This window comes from Schistocerca nitens, chromosome 10 (assembly GCF_023898315.1).
Source record: "Schistocerca nitens isolate TAMUIC-IGC-003100 chromosome 10, iqSchNite1.1, whole genome shotgun sequence".
NCBI classification, from domain to species: domain Eukaryota; kingdom Metazoa; phylum Arthropoda; class Insecta; order Orthoptera; family Acrididae; genus Schistocerca; species Schistocerca nitens.
The window spans coordinates 191,706,924-191,732,627 of NC_064623.1; positions in this window are offsets into that span (position 1 = coordinate 191,706,924).

Sequence of the window (25,704 nt, forward strand, 5' to 3'; positions counted from 1 at the left end):
CAGGTCAATGAAACTTTCTGGAAACATTTGTTAGAACATGCGGAAGAGAAATAACAAATAAACGATTGAATGAAACACATTTTAATTTCCACATGGTAACGTCTATTAATTCCGTACCATCTTTACGTTTCAGTCTACAAAGGTCGTTCAGTGCGAAGACCATGTGCATGCACAACAGCCTGAACCCGCACTTGGGACACGACTTCACAGTTGTTCGCAGCATTTGCATACCTGTCCGAACGAACGATGCATGATACAGCACTTCTGAACAACGCAGCCACTTATAACCTGGCAAAGTATTTATATCTGTTCTCAGTCAATTTGTTGGCAAGTGTGAACACCATGTATCCAGTTCGGTGGATTTTATTCGACGATTGGGATCTTTGAAGTTGAGTCCTTCAGATCTGTTAGTGAGTTTCGATGTGGTATCCCTTTTTACACGAGTTCCTCTGGAAGAGTCCCTTAGTTTGATCAGTGAAAAACTGGATGAAGAGCTGGTGAAGCTTTGTCGTCATGTGCTGACGTCCACGTATTTTTTATTTAACGGTAACATTTTTGAACAGAATGACGTAGTGGCTGTGGGTAGTCCTTTGTCACCCATAGTCGCCAATTTATTTATGGAGGACTTCGAGGACATGGCACTGAGGACTTCAGCTTTGCAACCAACGTGCTTCTGGAGATACGTGGACGATACCTTCTTCGTCTGGCCGCATGGACGTGATGCTCTTAACAGATTTTTGGACCACTTCAACTGTCTTCATCCCCGTACCAAATTTACTATGGAGGTTGAAAATGATGGGATGCTTCCATTTTTAGACGTTATGGTTTATAAAAAACCAGATTGTACTTTGGGACACAGTGTTCACCGAAAGCCGACACACACAGAGATTTGTATCTGCACCCTCAGAGTTGTCATCCACCACACCAACGCAGTGGCGTCCTTAGGACTTTGGTACAGAGAACATATGCCACTTCCGACGCAGACAGCTTAACCCAAGAACTTGAGCATTTGATGGCTGTTTTTAAGGAAAATGGATACACCGAGAAGCAGATTCGTCGGGCTATGGAGTTTGGACCATCTCCGGAGGTGTATGAAGAGGAACATAGATCTGTGGCCTTTCTTCCTTATGCTGGAGGCTTATCCTTTAAGATTGGACGAAGGAATTTTAACATGAAGATTAGGGCTCTGCTCGGCTCTGTGAAGGATGATTTGGGGCTTAGGAAACCCCTGTGGGAAAGCTTATATCGGCCGTTCGATTCGCACAGTGCATGACAGGTGTGTGGAACATCGCCGTCATACGAGGCTACAACAGCCGGAAAAATCGGCAGTAGCAGAACACTGCCTAAATGAGGGACACAGTATGAAATTTGATGAAACTGTGGTAGTTGCCAACATTTCCGGTTTTTGGAACAGTGGAAGGCAGAAACCGTGATGGGCGGCGCATGCGCCGTGTACTGAACCGGGGCTATATAGGACGTCGATTTGCAACCTGGCGTCAGCTCTCAGCGGCACTCATCAGCAGAAGAAGCCTTTTCCTGAAGATGGCGACCAGTTGGATCGCCGAAATATCTAGTTGATTTTAGGATCCGGCAGCAAACCCGAAGACAGTTTCATGTCATAATCTACTGAGTAAAAGATATAATCTTCCGGTAAACCTTCCGGGATGTAAGGTCGTGGTCCATGAAACTCTTCGGCTCCTAACGTTTCGTCCAGAGCTGCGCTGGACATCTTCAGAGGGGTGTTTCTCCTCCGGTGAGTCTTGCCGACTGACGGGTCGGACTTTTTTTTTTTTTTTTTTTTTTTACTTTAGTGTCATTTTAAAGCCTATACAATAGGCAGGCTGGCAGCAGCACACTACGCTGCTCTTCAGCCAAAGAAGACATAAGCAGCAAAAACATGAGAAAAACATAAAAGTTACAAAATGGTGGGCGATAAAACAGGAGACACAGAGAGACAAACACGGAGCCGTTCACACTCGACGATAAAAACCACACTGCAAACTGTTGAGACGACGCACAAACACCGAAGAAGACGATGGCACTGGTGAACAATGGAGTGTGACGGTGAACACTGAACACTAAACACGACGGCACACACGAGACACTGATGGCGGCGATCTCCGGCGCGCGAAAGTCCACGTAGCGTGTGCGAGTCACGGGTCGGACGTCTGAGAGCGACTTATATATCGTAGAAAGTGGGCGTGACCAGAGTTACACGTGATATGCAGAGATAATCTTTGTCAGAGATAAAACTTAACTATCGATCGTAATCTCGTCACGGATAAAACTGTCTAGCAATTATGTAGTGCTACTGTCCAAATATCACTGAGTTTCATGGTCTCTTCTTTCCGATTAAAATTATCCCTATGTTTATATATTTTAATTGCTTCTCTACAAAGCCGTGGGTAATAAGTTCGTCGTCGTAGATAAAATTTTTGTTTCGGAAAACCTCACTTGATGATTTCCTGACTGAAAAGCGTGTTCTGCTACAGCCGATTTATCTGTTTTACCTAATCGGCAAAGACTTCTGTGTTCTTTTAACCGTGTATTTACGCTTCTTTTTGTTGTTCCAATATAAACTTTTCCACATGTACACGGAATTTTATATACGCCACTGGCTGATAGAGGAGCGCGTTTATCTTTTACAGACCGGAGAACATGACAAATTTTCTTCGTTGGTCTAAAACCAGGTCTAATATCATGTTTACTTAAAATCTTTCCAATCTCATCCGTTACTTTCGTTATGAAAGGGAGAGAGACTGTATTCTTCCATCGTTTTTCGGGCTTGTCCTTAGGCTTTTTGTTGTTTGGGTGCAGAATTCTGCTTACTTCTTTCTTTGAGTAGCCATTTTTCTCAAAAGCGTGCTTCAGATGTTTTAATTCGACGTCTAGATACTCCGGGGTGCAAATCCGTCTGGCTCTGTCAACGAGACTTTTAATCACACCTCTCTTTTGTTGTGGATGGTGGTTAGAGTTTTTATGTAAGTATCTGTCTGTGTGCGTTATTTTTCTAAAAATCTGTTGTTTCAATCTTCCATCTGTCTGTCTCATAACTAAAACATCCAAAAACGGTATTTTGTTATCATTTTCTCTCTCCATGGTAAACTTGGTTCTTGGATTTATATTATTAAGGTAATCAAAAAATTCGTCTAAGGCTTCTCTACCATGTGGCCAGACCACAAATGTATCGTCTACATACCGATACCAGCGAGATGGTTTCTTATCTGCTTTTTCCAACGCTGACTGTTCGAATTTCTCCATGTAGAAATTAGCTACTGCAGGACCCAATGGGTTACCCATTGCTACGCCATTAAGTTGCTCATAAAATTCATTATTCCACTGGAACTGACTGGAAGTAAGACAATGTTTGAAAAGAGCAGTCAGATCTTCTGGAAAAATTCCTGTTATAAAATCCATAACTTCGTTAACTGGAATCATAGTAAATAAAGACACTACATCAAAACTTACTAAAATATCTTCAGGAGTCAGAATGAAACCTTCAATTTTCTCTATAAAATGACGTTAGTCCTTTATATATGAGTCAGTTTTTCCAATATATGGATGTAAACGAGTTGCTAGATAGCTTGCTATTTGATACGTAGGAGAATTGATAGCACTAACAATCGGTCTCAGAGGAAGGTCCCTCTTATGTACCTTGGGTAGGCCACAGAGTCTAGGACACATAGCTTCAGTCTTCAATAAAGCTCTTTTTTCTTCTTTTTGAATAGAAGTGGCCGATTTTATCAGATCATTTGTTTTCCGTAATACGCTGGCTGTAGGATCTTTCTTAAGTTTTTTGTATTGTCCTGACGTTAAAAGATTCAAAATTTTGCTTTGATAATCTTCTGTATTTAAAACGATAGGAGCAATCCCTTTATCAGCAGGAACAATCACTATGTCTTCATCTGCATTTAAATCTCTCAGAGCCTTTCTTTCGCCATTGGTTAAATTACTTTCCAGAGGTTTACTGCGGCATAACACTCTGGTGGTTTCGATCCGGATTGCATTTGCAGTTTCTTTGGGGAGAGTACGTATACCTGCTTCTACATTTGCAATAATATCCTCAACAGGAACTCTCGGAGGTGTTATAGCGTAGTTTCCTCCTTTTGCAAGAACTGAAATTTCGTCTTGAGATAAAACTCTGTCTGACTTGTTAATAACAGTTTCGGACATCACTGTATTATTTGTAGATTCTGCATAAGTTTGTAACTTTTCGAACTTCTTATGCCTTCTAGTAGTCGTTTCCATCATGGTTTCCATAGATCGAAACGTAAGGCAATCTATTTTATTCCATAGATCTATCTGTATCTTACTAGCAAGGAATAAATGTAGCTGCAGTAACTGACGGTCAACATGGAATAAAATAGATTGCCTTACATTTCGATCTATGGAAACCATGATGGAAACGACTACTAGAAGGCATAAGAAGAAGTTCGAAAAGTTACAAACTTTTCTAAAGCTCTTCCCGCTTACAGCCCCACATAATAATGCAAAGAAAACAATATATAGCTTACTAGACGTTCTTTGTTCAGGGCGTCAAAGTGCAGCACCAACATGACGCCTTAATTTATTTGGTTTTGAATTTTGAATTGTTCTATGGATGAATAATATGAAACTAAAAAACTATCACAATTAGGTTTCTGAATGAAATCACTGCTACGATTCGACGGTAAGTTTTAACTGTTCATTTGTTTGACTATCGCAATTTCATCTTCAGTGCCATTTTAAGTACAATTGTGCAAATTGAAACAACGAAATCGTTTGTACACCTAAGCGGCAAAGAAACTGGTAGAGGCATGAGTATTCAAATACAGAGACATGTAAACAGGCAGAATATGGCTCTGCAATCAGCAACGCCCATATAAGACAACTGCCTGACGCAATTGTTACATCGGTTACTGCTGCTACAATGGCAGGTTAACAAGATTTAAGTGAGTTCGAACGTGGTGTTATAGACGGCGCACGAGCGATCGAACACAGCATTTTGCAGGCAGCGATGAAGTGGGGATTTTTCCGTACGATCATTTCACGAAGGTACCGTGAATATCAGGAATTCGGTGAAACATCAAATCTCCGACATCGCTGCGGCTGGAAACAAGTTCCTGCAAGAACGGCACCAACTACGACTGAAGAGAACCGCCGGCCAGAGTGGCAGAGCGATTCTAGGCGCTAAAGTCTGGAACCACGCGACCGCTACGGTCGCAGGTTCGAATCCTGCCTCGGGCTTGGATGTGTGTGATGTCTCTACGTTGGTTAGGTTTAAGTAGTTCTAAATTCTAGGAGACTGATGACCTAAGTAGTTAAGTCCCATAGTGTTCAGAGCCATTTGATCCATTTGAAGAGAACCGTTCGGCGTGATAGAAGTGGAACCCTTCCGCAAATTGCTACAGATTTCAACGCTGGGCCATCAACAAGTGCCAGCGAGCGAACCATTATTCAAGGAAATATCATCGATACGGGCTTTCGGAGTCGACAGCCCCTTGATGACTGTATTACTTGGAGGTTTACGCCTCACCTGGGCCCGCCAGCATAGACATAGCACTCTTGATGTCTGGAAAGGTGTTGCCTGGTCGGGTGAGTATCGTTTCAAATTGTATCGAGCGGATGGACGTATACGGGCATGGAGAATCCATGTTCCCTGGATATCAGGAGGGGATTGTTCAAGATGGTGGAGGCTGTAATGATGTGGAGCGTGTACAGTTCGAGTGATAGGGTGAACGGTCTCTGTTGGATTCCTTTCATGTTGATTTCTTAAATCTGTTGTCATTTACGGCATAAATTCCTCCTCTACATTTACTGTGGTGTTTCTGACTATCTGGGAAGAGACTAGGCAGTGAAACGTGTTACTTTTACACATAAACAAGAACGATCTGTCACACTACTACACTTTAAAACACAGTTTATATGTACACTGCTGGACACCGTAAATGCAACACCCTGAAGGAAGCATCCGAATCACGTGAAATTTACACCATGGGTTTGCAGCGATGAGATATGCAACTGATTAGAATTTCAGCGCAGACGCACATCACGCGCGCCTGTGGCGCCAACTCATAGCGCCATTGAAGGCTTGGCGATTTCGACGAGTGTACGTTCGGCACGTGTGTTTACCTTGTGGTTGTTTCACAAGACGATCAGTTATGCCTCGTAGACAACAGCGAACATCTTTTGATCAAGTATCCGAGTTCGACAGAGGAAGGATAGTGGCTTACCGAGATTGTGGATTATCATACAGAGAAATCGCTAGTCGTGTTGGACGAAACCAAACAACTGTAATGCGGATATGTGACCGTTGGATGCAGGAGGGTACGACGGACCGACGTGGTCGATCGCATTCACCTCGGTGCACCACTGCACGTGCTGATAGGCAAATTGTGCGCATGGCAGTGACGGATCGCTCAGTGACATCCCGAACCATAGCACAGCACATTGCGTCTGTAACGCATCATCCGGTGTCTGCACGTACCATTCGACGCCGTTTACAGCAGAGTGGTCTGTCCGCAAGACGTCCATTGCTTCGTCTACCATTGACGCAGAACCACAGACGTCTCCGTCGCCAATGGTGTGATGACAGACGGATGTGGACGGCAGAATGGAATGACGTTGTCTTTACTGACGAGGCACGCTTCTGTCTGCAGCACCACGATGGTCGGATTCGAGTGTGGAGACACCGTGGAGAGAGGATGCTGGACAGCTGCATTATGCACCGCCACACTGGTCTTGCACCAGGTATTATGGTATGGGGCGGTATTGGATATTACTCTCGCACGCCTCTAGTACGCATTGCCGGCACTTTAAATAGCTGGCGCTACATATCCGAGGTGCTGGAGCCAGTTGTCCTTCCTTACCTTCAGGGCTCGGCCACAGCCATATTTCAACAGGATATTGCGCGACCACACGTGGCACGCATTGTCCAAAGGTTCTTCGTCAATAACCAGATTGAATTGCTTCCCTGGCCGGCTCGCTCTCCGGATCTTTCGCCGATAGAAAACATGTGGTCCATGGTTGCTCAACGAGTGACCCAGATTACATCCCCAGCTGCCACACCAGATGATCTTTGGCAACGTGTAGAAGCTGCTTGGGCTGCTGTACCCCAGGAACACATCCAACGTCTCTTTGACTCAATGCCGAGACGTGTGGCAGCGGTGATCTCCAACAATGGCGGCTACTCTGGCTACTGATTCTGGCAGGAACCACATGTCACAGACGTCTGTAAACGTAATCATTTGATACTTGGTCAACATGTTATCTACAAAATAAATCTTGTTGTGCTACCTCTTGTCTTTCTTGGTGTTGCATTTACGGTGGCCAGCAGTGTAATTCAAGTCACACAGTCTCATACGGAACCTACATCCGCTTTCTTTTATACACTGTATATGATAAGATACTGTCATCCCCCTTCCCTTCTGTGTGAGAGGATGAATGAGCAAATGTATTTCTAGTTGCATGCTTGATGGTAGCAGACACGCCTGTCTGCTAGAGAACAGTAGGACCAACGTCGGAACAGGTAGCTACGCTTTCTAAAAGCAGAGAGGTTTCTATCCTTAGTATGGTACTGTCCGTCCCTTGTCATGTTGGTATAGGAAGCTGCCTCTCTGGCCACTTCCGTTGGTATTTGTGAGCCATCCTCAGGAAGGGACCAGGGTAGTCTGTCCGCGGCGAGCGTCTGAAGTGGTAAGATCTCCAGCTAAGCGCGTGAAAATTTAATCACCTTTATTTCAGGTTTAGCTATAAAATATCTAATGTTACCTTAAATTTCAACGCAGTGTGATTCGAGTGTACAGTTCAGAATATTCCAGTAGTTGCTTTGTCACTACTTAGTGAGTAAAGTGGAACCACGTGTTGATCAGTAACTCTAACTAGGATCATCAATCTTAAATGCGAATGGGCGTGAGATTATAACGTCTCGTCTTGACAATATTTTTCAATATAGCAACTTTTCTTTATGTCCAACCCACGTGGGGTGTACTTTGTGAGACCAGTACCACGTGCTTATACAATTGTTTAACCCATCAGGTTAATAGTAAGACGATAGTAACCAGTTCGAGGTTTTTCTTTTGTAAATTGCTTTTCGATCTCATTCATTTTAATTATCAAAATTATTGTGGAGTTAAACTCTTTGTGTAAACTTTGACCACGTGAAGCATGTGATGTAAGCATCAAAGTAACCCTCAGCTATTCTTTTCGGGAAGATTTCACAGAGAGTTAGTATGGATTTAGTATACCTGTGTTTGGTAATTTCATGACGGACAGGATTGCGCTACGAACGTAACTTCTTTGGGTGAAAATTGAATCGGTTGGTTGTGGTTAATTTCCTCTTGCATTGTTCTTCGTGTGTTATTTTATGAATGCAGTGTTGTATGCAGTCTCCCAATCTTGGCTCCATATTTGATGTGTTCCGTAAGATTACAATCTCACATTTTCACAGTCCTACATCAGGCATCAGTTTAGTTATGAATCAAGTTTAAGATGCTGAAATGATCAATGTTAAAATAAATTTCCAAATATAAACTGATTTATTTCTTTTTATTTAAATTCTCTTTTTTTATATATATATATCACCGGTTGTCGTATGACTATTAAAAGATTATAATTAATGTTAGTCTGGTTGGGAATTTGGTAAGCTAGACTGGATACCTGGTGAAACAGTTGCGCAGTAATGCAAGGTTAACTTCCCCACATAGCTCACAGCTTTTAAACCGCTTTTATTGTTTATCAGTACCGCTTTCATAGCAAATCAATGCAACAACATTACAAGGGGACCCCTGATACGTCTAGATACAACTCTGACAGGTGACACGTACGTAAGCACCCTGTCTGATCACCTATATCCATTCATGTCCATTGCGCAATCCGACGGACTTGGGCAATTCCAGCAGGACAATCCGACACCCCACACATGCTGAATTGCTACACAGTTGCTCCAGGATCACTCTTCTGAGTTGAAATACTTCCCCTAGTCACCAAATTCTCCAGATATAAACATTGTTGAGCATATCTGGAATGCATTGCAACGTGCTGGACTCATGGTGTCAGTTCCCTCCAGCACTACTTCAGACATTAGTCCAGTCCATGCCACGTCGTTTTGCTGCACTTGTGCGTGCTCGTGGGTGCCCTACACGATATTAGGCAGGTGTACGGGTTTTTGGCTCTTCAGTGTATGTTCAAATGTGTGTGAATTCCTAAGGGACCAAACTGCTGAGATCATCGGTCCCTATTCTTGCACACTACTTAAACTAACTTAATCTAACTAATGCTAAGAACAACACACACACCCATGCTCGAGGGAGGACTCGAACCTCCAGCGGGAGGGGCCGCGCAGTCCGAGGACATGGCGCCTCAAACTGCGCGGCCACTCCGCGCGGCTCTTCAGTGTATTACAAAGTGCAAGACAAAATGTGATTACTTTTGGTAAACACAATTTGAGGAGCATTACTTAAAATGTCGGTAAACATCAAACACGTCTGAATGACATGTCGTCATCGAAATATTACAACACACTCGTGGGCAAACATAACAGTCGCTTCGTAACAAGATGTGAGTGCTAATTAAAAAACACAGAATATAGCTAACGTTAGGCATGACAGACAAATCTTAACGTCATGTACTGTGGTATGCTGGCCAACACAGTGTTGTGGTAAGCACGAACCATGTCCATACTTCGACAAACATTGATGTTTTTTTGTATGCCTATCCTTCTGATTGAAGGTCTGTGGGACTCTCGTCGTTCTCTTACTGCACACACAACATCGCTGTAACAGTAGTCTGCGGAAGGCAGCTCGTAGATGTTGCCGACTGATGGGATCGTATATACGATCAAACTTCACGCCCCTCAGCATCGCCTAAGACTCGAGAATGGTGTCATGAGTCGCGGAAATTGATTGCTACATAATAAACAACATCGAAATGATTGCTGGAGGTACTTACATAATCTTTGCAATAGTAGGAGTAGTATGGTATTCTGCCTTACGGCAGGTCTTGTCATGGGTTAAGCCTCATCCACTTTTCTCTGTCCATAGCCAGTCTTTTCATTTCTGGATATTTGTCTCCTTTGATACTGTCCAGCATTTGATATATTCTTTTTACTCTTCCCCTTTTTCCCTCGCCGGCCGCGGTGGTCTAGCGGTTCTAGGCGCTCAGTCAGGAACCGCGCGACTGCTACGGTCGCAGGTTCGAATCCTGCCTCGGGCATGGATGTGTGTGATGTCCTTAGGTTAGTTGGGTTTAAGTATTTCTAAGTTCTAGGGGTCTGATGACCTCAGATGTTAAGTCCCATAGTGCTCAGAGCCATTTGAACCATTTGAACCTTTTTCCCTCCTCCATTCCTTGTATTCCGTCCTTCAATAAACAGTCCCTCCTTAAACAATGTCCAATCGAGTTCCGTTTTCTCTTTCTGATGACTTTCAGCATGTTTCTTTCTTCTCTTCTTAATACTTCCTCATTCCTTACTCGGTCTTCCCATTTTCCAATCTTCTCCATATCCACATCTCTAGTGCCTCCAAACTCCTTTCATATCCTTCCTCAATGTCCAGGTCTCCGCACCAGGTAGTGCAACGCTCCAGATGTAACATTTGGCAAGTCTTTTCCTCAGATCTTTGTTTAGTGATCCACAAAGTAACTTCTGTTTCCTCTTGAATCCTTCTTTTGCCATTGCAATTCTTTTTCTAATTTCTGTTGAGCAATACATTATCATTCATTATTACACTTCCCAAGTAACTGAAATTACTCTCTTGCTCTACTTCCTTTCCCCCTATTTTCATACAGCATTTTCTCCCCTTTCCTCCAATTACCATGCTTTTCGTTTTCTTCGTTGTAATCTTTGCAGTTCGGGCACCATATTAGGAAACAGAAACGGGTTTTTTATTTGGCCTCGCTTTCGCGCTCCGTAATAAGTTCATAGTCATTCTAGCCTTTCACAGAAACTCAGCGCACAAACAGCATACATAATATTGTGGATAACCTTTCTGCAGTGAATGCTCTGCTTAAGAGGAGAAGACACACACACATGTGGGAAATGGAACAACATACGCAGTGGTGTACGCAGCATCAATATCGGCATTAACAATGCGACAAATTAATGACGGTTTATATGCACGCACAGGGGTGTAGCGGCGTCAGTGCAGTTATTACTGCTGTCGACTGAGGGCAGTATACTGAACAACACAGCTACATCAGCATTTAGTTGATCTGCAGACAATAATCATAGCTATTTCGAGTAGTATGTCTTCAGGTTTGTTGGTACGTGTAAGTACGCGCGACACAAGCATGGGTCTAATGTTGTTTTCCCCTGGGTAGCACGACACGTACTGAAGTATTGACATGTGGACACAAAATCTGCGGTAGCGTTCTCGCTTCCCACGCCCGGGTTCCCGGGTTCGATTCCCGGTGGGGTCAGGGATTTTCTCTGCCTCGTGATGGCTGGATGTTGTGTGCTGTCCTTAGGTTAGTTAGGTTTAAGTAGTTCTAAGTTCTAGGGGACTTATGACCACGGCAGTTGAGTCCCATAGCGCTCAGAGCCATTTGACACAAAATCGAAAGTCTATACTGACAGGGGTAGTCCATTCTGCCACGCAGTTACGACCACGCAGAAAAGGCCGTAAGTTGTGCGATGTGCTTGGGGGAAGACTAAGACGCGGAGAGAAAACAACTAACACACTGGAGTGGATGTGTATTAAGGTAGCAATGATCACAATATCTGAACCTGTACCCCTAATACACTGATATGAATAAGCAGCCTAGCTAGCCAACCAGAGGTGACGATCCGGGGTCCCACTTCTTTCATAGCGGGACCACTTCTTCACCCGTGACACCCTTACAGCACAACCGTACTTCGTCGACATTCTGTACCTAGTTTTGTTGCCCTTTATGGCAAGCCATTCTGATCTTACATTTCAGCAATATAATGCCTGCCCACATACGACGAGAGTTTGTAACGCTTGTCCTCATTTTTGGCAAACCCTGCCTTGGCCAGCAAGATCATCGGATCTCTCTCCACTTGAGAATGTTTGGAGCATTAGGGGCGGGGACCTCCGACCATCTCAGGATTCTGGCGATCTAACGTGCCAATTGCACGTAATTTGGCGCTATATCCCCCAGGACCACCTCCGACATCAGTTAATGCCAAGGCGAATAAATGCTTATGTAAGGGTCGGCGGTGGATTAATGCATTACCGACTTCCTCAGTTTGTGAAGCCCTTTCTCTTGAATAAATCATCCAATGTTTTTGAAATTGCAATCATTTGTACATCTACTGACTTCTGTCTCATTCGAAAACTCCCTTCGTGGTGTATCGATTTCTTTTTTTGTCTTAAAGTTTAATTCATTTGTAAATTAAAGAGACGTTTGAACCTGTTTTGTACAAGGGAATCCGATTCTTTAATGAATATGGTGTAGGGGTCGTAGGGGGTTACCGGTTTAGTAGATCAACCTTTCACCAATTTTCTGGAGCAACATAGTTTTTGTAAGCGTGGGTTGGTTGGATGGTTGGTCGGTTGATTTGTGGGAGGGGAGCAGACAGCGAGGTCATCGGTCCTTTCAGATTAAGGCAGGATGGGGAAGGAAGTCGCCCATGCCCTCTCAAAGGAAAGATCCTAACATTTGCCAGAAGCGACTTGGCGAAATCACGGAAAACCTGAATCAGGGTGGCTGGACGTGAATCTGAGCCTTCTTCCTCCTGAATGCGAGTCCAGTGTGGTAACCATAACCATGTTATTCACGAGCACAGTATCGTGAGGGGAGGCAACAAACCAATTACAGGTCGTTTGACTTCCAACTTGTAGAGTTTATTGTGACCGGATGAAACTACACTACTGGTCATTAAAATTGCTACAGCACGAAGATGACGTGCTACAGACGCGAAATTTAACCGACAGCAACAAGACGCTGTGATATGCAAATGATTAGCTTTTCAGAGCATTCATACAAGGTTGGCGCCGGTGGCGACACCTACAACGTGCTGACATGAGGAAAGTTTCCAACCGATTTCTCATACTCATACAGCAGTTGAGCGGCGTTGCCTGGTGAAACGTTGTTGTGATGCCTCGTGTAAGGAGGAGAAATGCGTACCATCACGTTTTCACGTTTCCGACTTTGCTAAAGGTCGGATTCTAGCCTATCGCGATTGCGATGTATCGTATGGCGACATTGCTGCTCTCGTTGTTCGAGATCCAATGACTGTTAGCAGAATATGGAATCGGTGGGTTCGGAAGGGTAATACGGAACGCCGTCCTGGATCCAAACGGCCTCGTATCACTAGCAGTCGACATGACAGGCATCTTATTCGCATGGCTGTAACGGATAGTCCAGCCACGTCTCGATCCCTGAGTCAACAGATGGGGACGTTTGCAAGACAACAACCATCTGCACGAACAGTTCGACGACGTTTGCAGCAGCACGGGCTATCCGCTCGGAGACCGTGGGTGCGGTTGCTCTTAACGCTGCACCACAGACAGGGGCGCCTGCGATGGTGTACTCAGCGACGAACCTGGGTGCACGAATGGCAAAACGTCATTTTTTCGCATGAATTCAGGTTCTGTTTACAGCATCATGATGGTCGCATCCGTGTTTGGCGACATGGCGGTGAACGCACATTGAAAGCGTGTATTCGTCGTTGCCATACTGGCGTATCACCTGGCGTGATGGTATGGGATGGCATTGGTTACACGTCTCGGTCAACTCTTGTTCGCATTGACGGCACTTTCAACAGTGGACGTTACATTTCAGATGTGTTACGACCCGTGGCTCTAACCTTCATTCGATCCCTGCAAAACCCTACATTTCAGCAGGATAATGCACGACCGCATGTTGCAGGTCCTGTACGGGCGTTTCTGGATACAGAAAATGTTCGACTGCTACCCTGGCCAGCTCATTCTCCAGATCTCTCACCAGCTGAAAACGTCTGGTCAGTGGTGGCCGAACAACTGGCTCGTCACAATACGCCAGTCACTACTCTTGATGAACTGTGGTATCGTGTTGTTACGGAATGCAGCGGCCCTCGATAATTTCTTTCGTATCGATTCACGTTGCCGACTTTGATGTGGCACCGCGATCTCTGGAAGATGCACAAAGTTGAGAATTTTTGTGTTGCGCACTGGCTTAGGTTATGTTTTACGTCCTGTCTACATCAAGTTCATTAGAGGCGTCACACACACACACACACACACACACACACAGAGAGAGAGAGAGAGAGAGAGAGAGAGAGAGAGAGAGGGAGGGAGAGAGGGAGAGAAAGAGTGGTGGCACACCTGTTGCCTGGTTGTACATCTGTTGTCTGGGTGAGAGATGAGAAGAGAGCTTCGTGGTCAAGAACAGGTGGCCAGCCTGCGGCGTGGCGCCCTGTAATTGGTTCCGCCGATAATGCACGACGTGACCCGAGATGACCCGAGACGGCGCCGCGGTGTGAGTTTAGCATCCGCCCATGGCCATTACAGAGGTCTTTACGGCGGTCTCGGGCGCATCCTTCAGCATTGCGCAAGCAGACGACGCCTTCCAAGGTGTGACTCACAGTGGCGTCTGTTCGGTATGCGATCCGATTGCTTGCACGAATTAGGTGAGGGAAAAATCATCGCATCGGTTCTGTTGAATATTTCTTGCAGCAACATTGAACGACGTGAAATATGCTGCACATGCGATGACTATGCACGTCTGTGAAAAGTTACACACAGGGATAGATTCAGGTAACCACTGCCCTCAATCGACCTTGGCGTACAGTTAGCGCAAAATGCCATGGGAAAGCATGGGGGGGGGGGGAGGGGGGTCGCTCAGAGAGCTGTATCGGAAATGCCGAGAGCTGGAGAGTAAGTGTCGTTCTAAACTGAAGCCTACACTCCCTTTTTTGGTAAATATTAAGCAGAGCCCCTAAACGCCCACAATTTCGAGGTGACCGTTCAAAACACAGCTACTGTCACATTTTCTTTGATTATTATCTAAAAAGAATTCCCCCAGAAATGTAGCGTTTTATTTTCGCCTGGTTTGTTAACTGTTTTTAACTTTGAGATAAGAGTTACGAATGGGAATATTGAGTGAAACCGACATATTTCTCTTGTTCCCATGTTGAAATTTACTTCTTTTGCTAAAACTCAGCGGAGTTTGTACAGTCTCACCTCTCTAACATGTTGTGCAGACGCAATTGCGAGAGATTCTGAACTGTTCAAGACTGAAGGTTGGCGTAAGAGGAATGAAATGTTGCGTTTGAGAATTACTGGGGGAGACAGCAAAATACATTATCGGCCATTAAAATTGCTACACCACGAAGATGACATGCTACAGAGGCAAAATTTAACCGACAGGAAGAAGATGCTGTGATATGCAAATGATTAGATTTTCAGAGCATTCACACAAGGTTGGCTCGGTGGCGACACCTACAACGTGCTGACATGAGGAAAGTTTCCAACCGAATTCTCGTACTCAAACGGCAGTTGACCGGCGTTGCCTGGTGAAACGTTGTTGTGATGCCTCGTGTAAGGAGGAGAAATGTGTACCATCACGTTTCCAACTTTGATAATGGTCGTATTCTAGCCTATCGCGATTGCGGTTTATCGTATCGCGACATTGCTGCTCTCGTTGGTCGAGATCGAACGACTGTTAGCAGAATATGGAATCGGTGGGTTCGGGAGGGTAAAACGGAACGCCGTGCTGGATCCCAACGGCCTCGTATCACTAGCAGTCGAGATGACAGGCATCTTATCCGCATGGCTGTAACGGATCGTGCAGCACGTCTCGATCCCTAAGTCAACAGATGGGGACGTTTGCAAGACAACAACCATCTGCACGAACAGTTCAACGACGTTTGCAGCAGCATAGACTATCAGCTCGAAGACCATGGCTACGGTTACCCTTGACGCTGCATCACAGACAGGAGCGCCTGCGATGATGTACTCAACGATGAACCTGGGTGCACGAATGCCAAAACGTCATTTCTTCGGATGAATCCAGGTTCTGTTTACAGCATCATGATGGTCGCATCCGTGTTTGGCGACATCGCAGTGAACGCACATTGGGAGCGTGTATTCGTCGTGGCCATACTGGCGTATCACCTTGCGTGATGGTATGGGATGCTATTGGTCACACGTCTCGGTCACCTCTTGTTCGCATTGACGGTACTTTGAACAGTGGACGTTACATTTCAGATGTGTTACGATCTGTGGCCCTACCCTTCATTCGATCCCTGCAAAACCCCTACATTTCAGCAGGATAATGCACGACCGCATGTTGCAGATCCTGTACGGTCCTTTCTGGATACAGAAAATGTTCGACTGCTGCCCTGGCCAGCACATTCTCCAGATCTCTCACCAATTGAAAAGTCTGGTAAATGGTGGCCGAGCAGCTGGCTCCTCACAATACGCCAGTAACTACTCTGGAACTGTGGTATCGTGTTGAAGCTGCATGGGCAGCTGTACCTGCACAAGCCATCCAAGCTCTGTTTGACTCAATACCCATGCGTATCAAGGCCGTTATTTCGGCCAGAGGTGGTTGTTCTGGGTACTGATTTCTCAGGATCTATGCACCCAAATTGCGTGAAAATGTAATCACATGTCAGTTCTAGTATAATATATTTGTCCAATGAATACCCGTTTATTATCTGCTTTTCTTCCTGGTGTAGCAATTTTAATGGCCAGTAGTGTACATAAGTGGCTCAGAGAGCAGACTGTTGTGGCAGGCGTTACAATGACTGTAGTGCGGTAGCGTTCTCGCTTCCCACGCCCGGGTTCCCGGGTTCGATTCCCGGCGGGGTCAGGGATTTTCTCTGCCTCGTGATGGCTGGGTGTTGTGTGCTGTCCTTAGGTTAGTTAGGTTTAAGTAGTTCTAAGTTCTAGGGGACTGATGACCATAGATGTTAAGTCCCATAGTGCTCAGAGCCATTTCAACCATAATGACTGTAAAACATGTCAACTGTACGTGGGCCAGGGATATAACGAGGCTTGGTAGCTAGAGGCAGTGGAGTTCTCTTCTACATTCGTCAAAATAAAAAAGAAACTGTAAGGTAGACACTGAACTGAATTAACATACTACAATTGATAATTCGAGAATATGAAATCGGCTCACACCATTCTATTTCTCTTTCTTCTTTGGGCTCGTATCACACGTTACAAGCCTTCCAAAAATTGACGGATCATCATCAATTGATCATCATTGACTCGCAAGTCGCCGAAGTGACGCAAACTAAAGAGGACTTGCAGTACGGCGGCCGAACTTCCCCACATGGGGCCTCAAAAAAAAAAAAGTGTGTGAAATCTTATTGGACTTAACTGGTAAGGTCATCAGTCCCTAAGCTTACACACTACTTAACCTACATTGTCCTAAGGACAAACAGACACACCCATGCCCGAGGGAGGACTCGAACCCCACCCGGGACCAGGTGCACAGTCCATGACTCCAGCGCCCCACACCGCTCAGCTAATCCCGGCGCATGGAGCCTCCCGGTCAACAATGCCATACGATCATTTCACGGAGGGAAAGTAAGGTCAGAATCTTATGGAGAAGTATATCATTGGTGCAAAATAAATGTGTAATGACTTCATTTATGTTGTTCCAAAATCCATATCTTTTCTGTTTTCATCAGCTATCGATGGTCCTTAAAAATCACATTATTATATCAGAATAGTCTGCAGTTAGTGAAATAACACAGTAGATAATGAAGATTGGCATAATAACCGTACCGCAAAGTAACCTCCTCTTTGTGCTATCGTTTGCCAAAATCTCATTTCGGTATGTCAAGCCGTTTATGAAATAAGAGGAATGTTGCAGATGTATGACTCTGGTTTTATCGCTGGCGCCGTGCGATCGCAAATGAGTGCGCTACGTCGGATCTATTTTCTCGAGACTGGTGGCAGATAGAGACCTCCAATCAAGTCTAAAGAAAAGTTCGATGCGTTAGCTAAATTTCGTATGCAGCAACATATTGTGTAATACGCGCCAGACGCAAAAACATAGCGAGCCCTATTTTTCATTGCAAACTTTTTCGAATTTCCGCAATGTTTTACTTCCACGTAGATATCATAATAACTATGACCATTAACGAAATGATGGGCACATCATAATGAACTTCTCATAAAAAGCTACAAGTAAAGCAAAAGTAATTTTCTTTACCAAATAGTTTGTGTAAAATCGTTTGAGAAATATTAAAGGGCGTGCGCGTCGATTCTGTCATCGGCGACTTCGCAGACGTTTGTCGGCCTCTCCTTCTGAACAAACGAATGAATTCGCCCAGCGCTTTGGACGAAAGCTGGTCACTGCACATCGATCTCCGTATCTTGCACGACCTGTACCGTCAGCACCCCCGAGTATGCCCGGAAATGGCTCATGTAAACGCTATAATGGTACATGTGGTAGCGCAACTCCTAACCTCCACCGCTTACCATTCATACAGGTAGGTTAACGCAACAATACGACAGTGATCGCGTACGCCCAATGAATTTGATTGTTGATAAGGCTATTGTGTCTGAATAAGTTTTTGACCTGTTAGTGGAGAGAAGTGTAAAACAAGTTGTTCTAATAAACAACCTGCACTTTCTACCTACTTCGATTTCGTTTAAAACTCTAACCGTGCCGTCGCTCACATAAAATACAAAACGGAAAGAGGTACCACATGACTCAAAGCGTCCACAACAAATCTAACTGAAATAATGCTGTAATTAATTAAGGCGGCCGCCTGCCCAATTGGCCACTGCCTCTCCAGTATCTGACGAATAATGCGGACAGTAATAAAGATGTCCTCATATGGCTGCACGCTTGCCAACAGAAGGTAGACCCGCGTTTCTGACAATACGGCACATTAAGGAATAATAATGAATAACTAAAGCAATTTTCTTATATCGTTAATACTCAGATACGTTAATTTCGAAAAAAATATTCAAACACGTTGTTGAAAAGTTGATGGTTGACAAGAAGTAGCCCTTTTTTTTACTATAGTAATTTACGAAATCTACAGCTAACTTTTACTTATGTGTACTAGATTCCTGTACATGGCAGCTACGTACTTTGGAGAGATTGTAATTACTGTGAAAACTTACTGGATCAAATAAGGGCCGGTCGCTGTGGTATAGCTGTTCTAGGCGCTTCAGTCCGGACCCGTGCTGCTGCTAGGGTCGCAGGTTCGAATCCTGTCATAGGCATGGACGTGTGTGATGTCCTTAGGTTACTTAGGTTTAACTAGTTCTAAGTCTAGGGGACTGATGACCTCAGATGTTAAGTCCCATAGTGCTTAAAGCCATTTCAAATAAGCAAAAGTTGGCTTTCAAGAGATTGACAATGCCTAAATACGAACCGAGTCATTACACAATAGAATCATTACAATAGACACAGTTATTAAATATAAGAACTTAATTTAGGCTTTTCTTTGAATTCAAATTGCCAAAAATAAATTTTAAGTTACTTTTCCTTCAATCAGTTTGTAAGAATGAATTTGCCTCTGAATATTATTGAACAACACCATCAACTTATTGCGACTTCATTATTAATTGTTCTCAATTACCATTTTAACAAACAAAACTGGCAATGATACTCTTTTATTACTTCTCTTTTAGCAAATTAAACAACGACGCAGGGGTATTCAGTTATTGGAAAGTACTTGACCATAAGTAGGTGAAAATGACTGAGGATTATGACAAGACCCGGTAACTACAGTTTTTACGTGCAACGCATATTATTGAAATAAAATTCACTGAGAAAATGTCACTGGGTAATGACCCACAAAATTTTTAAGGTAGCGTAGACAGCAACAGAAAATGATATAACAGGTGTAGGATTTGTTATGAACAGGAAGGTAGGGAGAGAGTGAGTTACTTTGAAAAGTTCAGTAAAAGGGCTGTACTCGTCACAATCAACAGCGACCAACACCGACAACAATAGTTCAGGCATACAAGCCGACGTCGCAAGGAGAAGATGAAGAGGTAGGGAAATTATATGACCATACTGAAAGGGAAGTTCACTACCTAAAGGAAGATGAAAACCTAACAGTCAGGGGGGGGGGGGGGGGACTGGAAAACAGTTGTAGGGGCTGGGGTAGAAGAAAGGGTTACGAGACAGTATGCGCTTGATAATAGGAATGGTTCAAATGACTCTGAGCACTGTGGGACTTAAAATCTGAGGTCATCAGTCTCCTAGAACTTAGAACTACTTAAACCTAACTAGCCTAAGGGCATCACACACATCCATGCCCGAGGCAGGATTCGAACCTGCGACCGCAGCAGTCCCGCGGTTCCGGACTGAAGCGCCTAGAACCACTGGGCCATCACGGCCGGCTGGTAATAGGAACGAGAGAGGAGAAAGAGTAATTGAGTTCTGCATTATGTATCAATTAGTAGTACTAAACACTTTGTTAAAGAATCACAAGAGGGGTAGGTATACTTGGAAAAGGCCTGGAGATATGGAAAGTTTCCAGTTAAGATTACATCATGGTCAGACTGAGATTTCGAAAGCAGATACTGAATTGGAGGGCTTACCCACGTAGACTCAGATCACAATTTAGTAATGACGAAGGGTAGTCTGAAATTTAAAAGACAAGTCAGGAAGGAGCAAAGGGCAAAGAAGAGTGATACGGAAATGCCAACTAATGAAGAGATACGCATGAAGTTCCCTGAGGCTATAAATGCTGCGATAATGAATACGCCAGTAGGCCGTTCAGTTGAAGAGGAATGGACATCTCTAAAAAGCATAATCACAGAAGTTGCAAAGAAATACATAGATTCAAGGAAGGTAACTGCGAAGAAATCATGGTTAACAGAAGAAATTCTTCAGCTGATCGACGAAAGAAGGAAGTACAAACATTTTCAGGGAAATTCAGGAATACAGATATACCAGTCACTTAGGAATGAAATAAATTGGAAATGCAGGGAAGCTGAGGCGAAATGGCAGCATGAAAAATGTGTAGAAATCGAAAAAGAAATGATTATCGGAAGGGCTGACTCAGTATATAGGAAAGTCAAAACAACTTTCGGTGAAATTGGAAGCAAGGGCGGTAACATTAAGAGTGCAACGGGAATTCCACTAATAAATGCAGAGGAGGGAGCGAATAAGTGGAAAGAGTACATTGAAGACCTCTATAAGAGGGAGGACTTGTCCAATGAAGTGATAAAATAAGAAACTGGGGCCGATATCGAAAAGATAGAGGATCCTGTATTAGAATCAGAATTTAAAAGGGCTTTAAAGTTTTGAACATAGCCGCTGTTCGGAAACGGTGAATGTAAATGAGTGATTTTAAAAAATCACCCAATCAGCTGCAGATATAAAGGCTTATTAACAGCCCTTGACGATGGTTTAAAGAAGTGTAAACTTCTTTAGATGTACATGCACACGTAAAACAACATACTGACGACAAAAAATAATCAGAGCAAAGATGGCGATGTTAAGTAACGTGGTATATGTATCCATCAGTAAAACAAAGTAAAATCCATCATAAAATATTCCCTAATGGAGCGGGGCTGAACGTAAAATTCTTCACATTAAAATGTACATGGAATCAAAAGTGAGTGGCCCGTATGTGCCTAGTGCCATGCGCCGCCATGAAACCACGTGACCGTACAGTTTTTACCCTCATGTTATGGTGAAACAACATATAATGATTATGTGAGAATGATAAGTGTGGTCAGCTCAATTGGAAGACATTTTTACAAAATCTTCAGAAACGCTGCGGAATGTATTCAAGCATTTTCTCCGTATCCCCTGATTTATTTCTATTTTACTGCAATAGGTGCATAAGGTATCGTAGGTAGTAGGGCAGACTAATGTCTTGATGTTGTAGTGGATTTCCTGCCCTAAATAAGTGGTGTACTAAGTCATCAATGCATCTAGTGATAATTGTAACGCACTTGTGGTGTCAATCACGCTGGAAACTCATGTATTTATTAAACAAAAATTTAATATTTAATTGTGCAGCAACGATATCGCGTATTGATTCCACAGCTGAAGAACTTTTCTTGTAACAGGCTTTCCAGAAATTAAAAAACGAGTGAGGATTCAAATCTCACCATTTAAAACTCGGGGTCTGACTAATTATGGTTCCATACTCCTCTGGAGTATACAGGCGGTCACATTTCTTTTACTTTTCCTCTTTATTCTACGCAAATCTTTATAATTTGAACGAAAGAAATGGCCTCCACTGGCAACCTAAACTACTACATTGCAGAAGAGCCCACAGACAGTCAGAGTAATAAAAAAAAAATTGAAGCATTGTGTCGATGCAGTTTTGCCCGACAGGAAAAAGAAAACGATTTTTTTAAAAAAAATTTAATGAACACACTGCAATTTCACTGTATTGTTGTTTGGTCTTTGGATATCCTGATAACAACACTACAATTTTATTAGTACGTTCATTGAGTTTCTACATACCATAGACGATAAATGCCGATGCCCGTGAGGATATTTCTGAGTGAACCGTATATGCTCATCCACTTCTCCTTTTGTACACACATAAGATTGTGTAGATTGCAAGAGAGGAGTGTACATTAGCGCCGTTTTAGGCTTCGTGCGCGATTACTTTACTAACAAGGGAACCTCCACATCGCACCCCCCTCAGATTTAGTTATAAGTTGGCACAGTGGATAGGCCTTGAAAAAATGAACACAGATCAATCGAGAAAACAAGAAGTTGTGTGGAACTATGAAAAAAGTAAGCAAAATATACAAACTGAGTAGTCCATGTGCAAGATAGGCACCATCAATGAGAGCGTGAGCTTAGTAGTGCCGTGGTCCTGTGGTTAGCGTGAGCCGCTGTGGACCCAAAGGTCCTTGGTTCAAGTCTTCACTCGACTGAAAATTTTACTTTCTTAATTTTCGCAAAGTTATGATCTATCCGTTCGTTCACTGACGTCTCTGTTCACTGTAATAAGTTTAGTGCCTGTGTTTTGCGACCGCACCGCAAAACCGTGCGATTGTTATTGAAGTCGCAAGCTATATTTGCTGGATTCATATTGCCCACAGAATACATCTACCGTATTTAATGCACTCTCGTCCAAAGTAGTGAACAGTCAACTGCCAGCCAGGGAGCCTCGTTAGCAGGAATACTCTCTCTTCCGTGCGCTGTAGTCGACTGACGTGTGTTTCGATGTTTCTTTAGGTGTGGCGTCCCCATACTACGGCGCAGTTACCTCGCATCGGACGGACGGACGGACAGATAATAATCGTCTGAAAATAAAAAATTAAACTTTTCAGTCAATGGACGACTTGAACCAAGGACCTCTCGTTCCGCAGCCGCTCACGCTAACCACCGGACCACGGCGCTCTTGGGCTCCCATTCTCCTTGATGTTGCCTATGTTACACATTGACTACTCAGTTTGTATATTTTGCTTTTTTTTTTCATAGTTCCACACAACTTCTTCCTGTTTTCTCGATTGACCTGTACTCAGTTTTTCAAGGCCTACCCACTGTGCCAACTTATAACTAAATCTGAGGGGGGTGCGATGGGGGGTTCCCTTGTAAGCTGCCCACTTCAATTTGAATTTTGACTGTGTCATATACACTCCTGGAAATTGAAATAAGAACACCGTGAATTCATTGTCCCAGGAAGGGGAAACCTTATTGACACATTCCTGGGGTCAGATACATCACATGATCACACTGACAGAACCACAAGCACATAGACACAGGCAACAGAGCATGCACAATGTCGGCACTAGTACAGTGTATATCCACCTTTCGCAGCAATGCAGGCTGCTATTCTCCCATGGAGACGATCGTAGAGATGCTGGATGTAGTCCTGTGGAACGGCTTGCCATGCCATTTCCACCTGGCGCCTCAGTTGGACCAGCGTTCGTGCTGGACGTGCAGACCGCGTGAGACGACGCTTCATCCAGTCCCAAACATGCTCAATGGGGGACAGATCCGGAGATCTTGCTGGCCAGGGTAGTTGACTTACACCTTCTAGAGCACGTTGGGTGGCACGGGATACATGCGGACGTGCATTGTCCTGTTGGAACAGCAAGTTCCCTTGCCGGTCCAGGAATGGTAGAACGATGGGTTCGATGACGGTTTGGATGTACCGTGCACTATTCAGTGTCCCCTCGACGATCACCAGTGGTGTACGGCCAGTGTAGGAGATCGCTCCCCACACCATGATGCCGGGTGTTGGCCCTGTGTGCCTCGGTCGTATGCAGTCCTGATTCTGGCGCTCACCTGCACGGCGCCAAACACGCATACGACCATCATTGGCACCAAGGCAGAAGCGACTCTCATCGCTGAAGACGACACGTCTCCATTCGTCCCTCCATTCACGCCTGTCGCGACACCACTGGAGGCGGGCTGCACGATGTTGGGGCGTGAGCGGAAGACGGCCTAACGGTGTGCGGGACCGTAGCCCAGCTTCATGGAGACGGTTGCGAATGGTCCTCGCCGATACCCCAGGAGCAACAGTGTCCCTAATTTGCTGGGAAGTGGCGGTGCGGTCCCCTACGGCACTGCGTAGGATCCTACGGTCTTGGCGTGCGTCCGTGCGTCGCTGCGGTCCGGTCCCAGGTCGACGGGCACGTGCACCTTCCGCCGACCACTGGCGACAACATCGATGTACTGTGGAGACCTCACGCCCCACGTGTTGAGCAATTTGGCGGTACGTCCACCCGGCCTCCCGCATGCCCACTATACGCCCTCGCTCAAAGTCCGTCAACTGCACATACGGTTCACGTCCACGCTGTCGCGGCATGCTACCAGTGTTAAAGACTGCGATGGAGCTCCGTATGCCACGGCAAACTGGCTGACACTGACGGCGGCGGTGCACAAATGCTGCGCAGCTAGCGCCATTCGACGGCCAACACCGCGGTTCCTGGTGTGTCCGCTGTGCCGTGCGTGTGGTCATTGTTTGTACAGCCCTCTCGCAGTGTCCGGAGCAAGTATGGTGGGTCTGACACACCGGTGTCAATGTGTTCTTTTTTCCATTTCCAGGAGTGTATTACAGCTACGCCGCCAATTTAGGCGACATATAGTGTCAAATTGACTCGGTACAGGCGATGTGACGCACGCAAAAGTCCGTGTTTTAATTAACACTGAATCAATTATTACAGCCGTATTTAAAAATTAATTACTCCATGAATATTCATGGCAATATCAATTATGAGGTGCAGTGTCGACGCGTCAATCACAGCCAGAGAACCCTTGTGCTACATTTCTCTGGATTCCATAGCATCATTTCCCAAACGAATAAAACGTGTCTTTCCTGTAACTACACGTCTAGTTTCTATCTCGTCACCTACTCCAACAACGTAATTAATGGTTACTTCCTTGAAGTGAATACAGGAAAGTTTCTCCATTGGATGAATTTTAGGCAGAGGCTGAATATAGACCTCAAATTGAATTACGTATGTTGGTAATTCTGTCACAGCACATTCTTTTTTATTCCCGGTAAAACCTATATTGTTGTCTTATAGTAAACTTTCTTTAGCAAAAAGAACTATTTTGTATTTGTAACACCAAGTGTTTAATGGGGAAATTTACAGTAATTGTATTCAAACCAATAATTCTTTTTTGTATCAAATCTATTAAAAATGATACTGAATAAATTTCCAACTGCCGAGACAGCTAAATCCGTTTACTCACACAGACAACTGATTTCCGCAGTTCTCTGCTGCCGTCTTCGGATCTGCAAAAGATGGGGCCGAAAATGATACGATACAGCAACTAACGTAACAGCAGACATCCCCAAAAACATACCTTTTTTCATATTAGGTGCACTGTGCTGCCACCTACTGCCAGGTGTATGTCAGCGAGCACAGTAGTCAT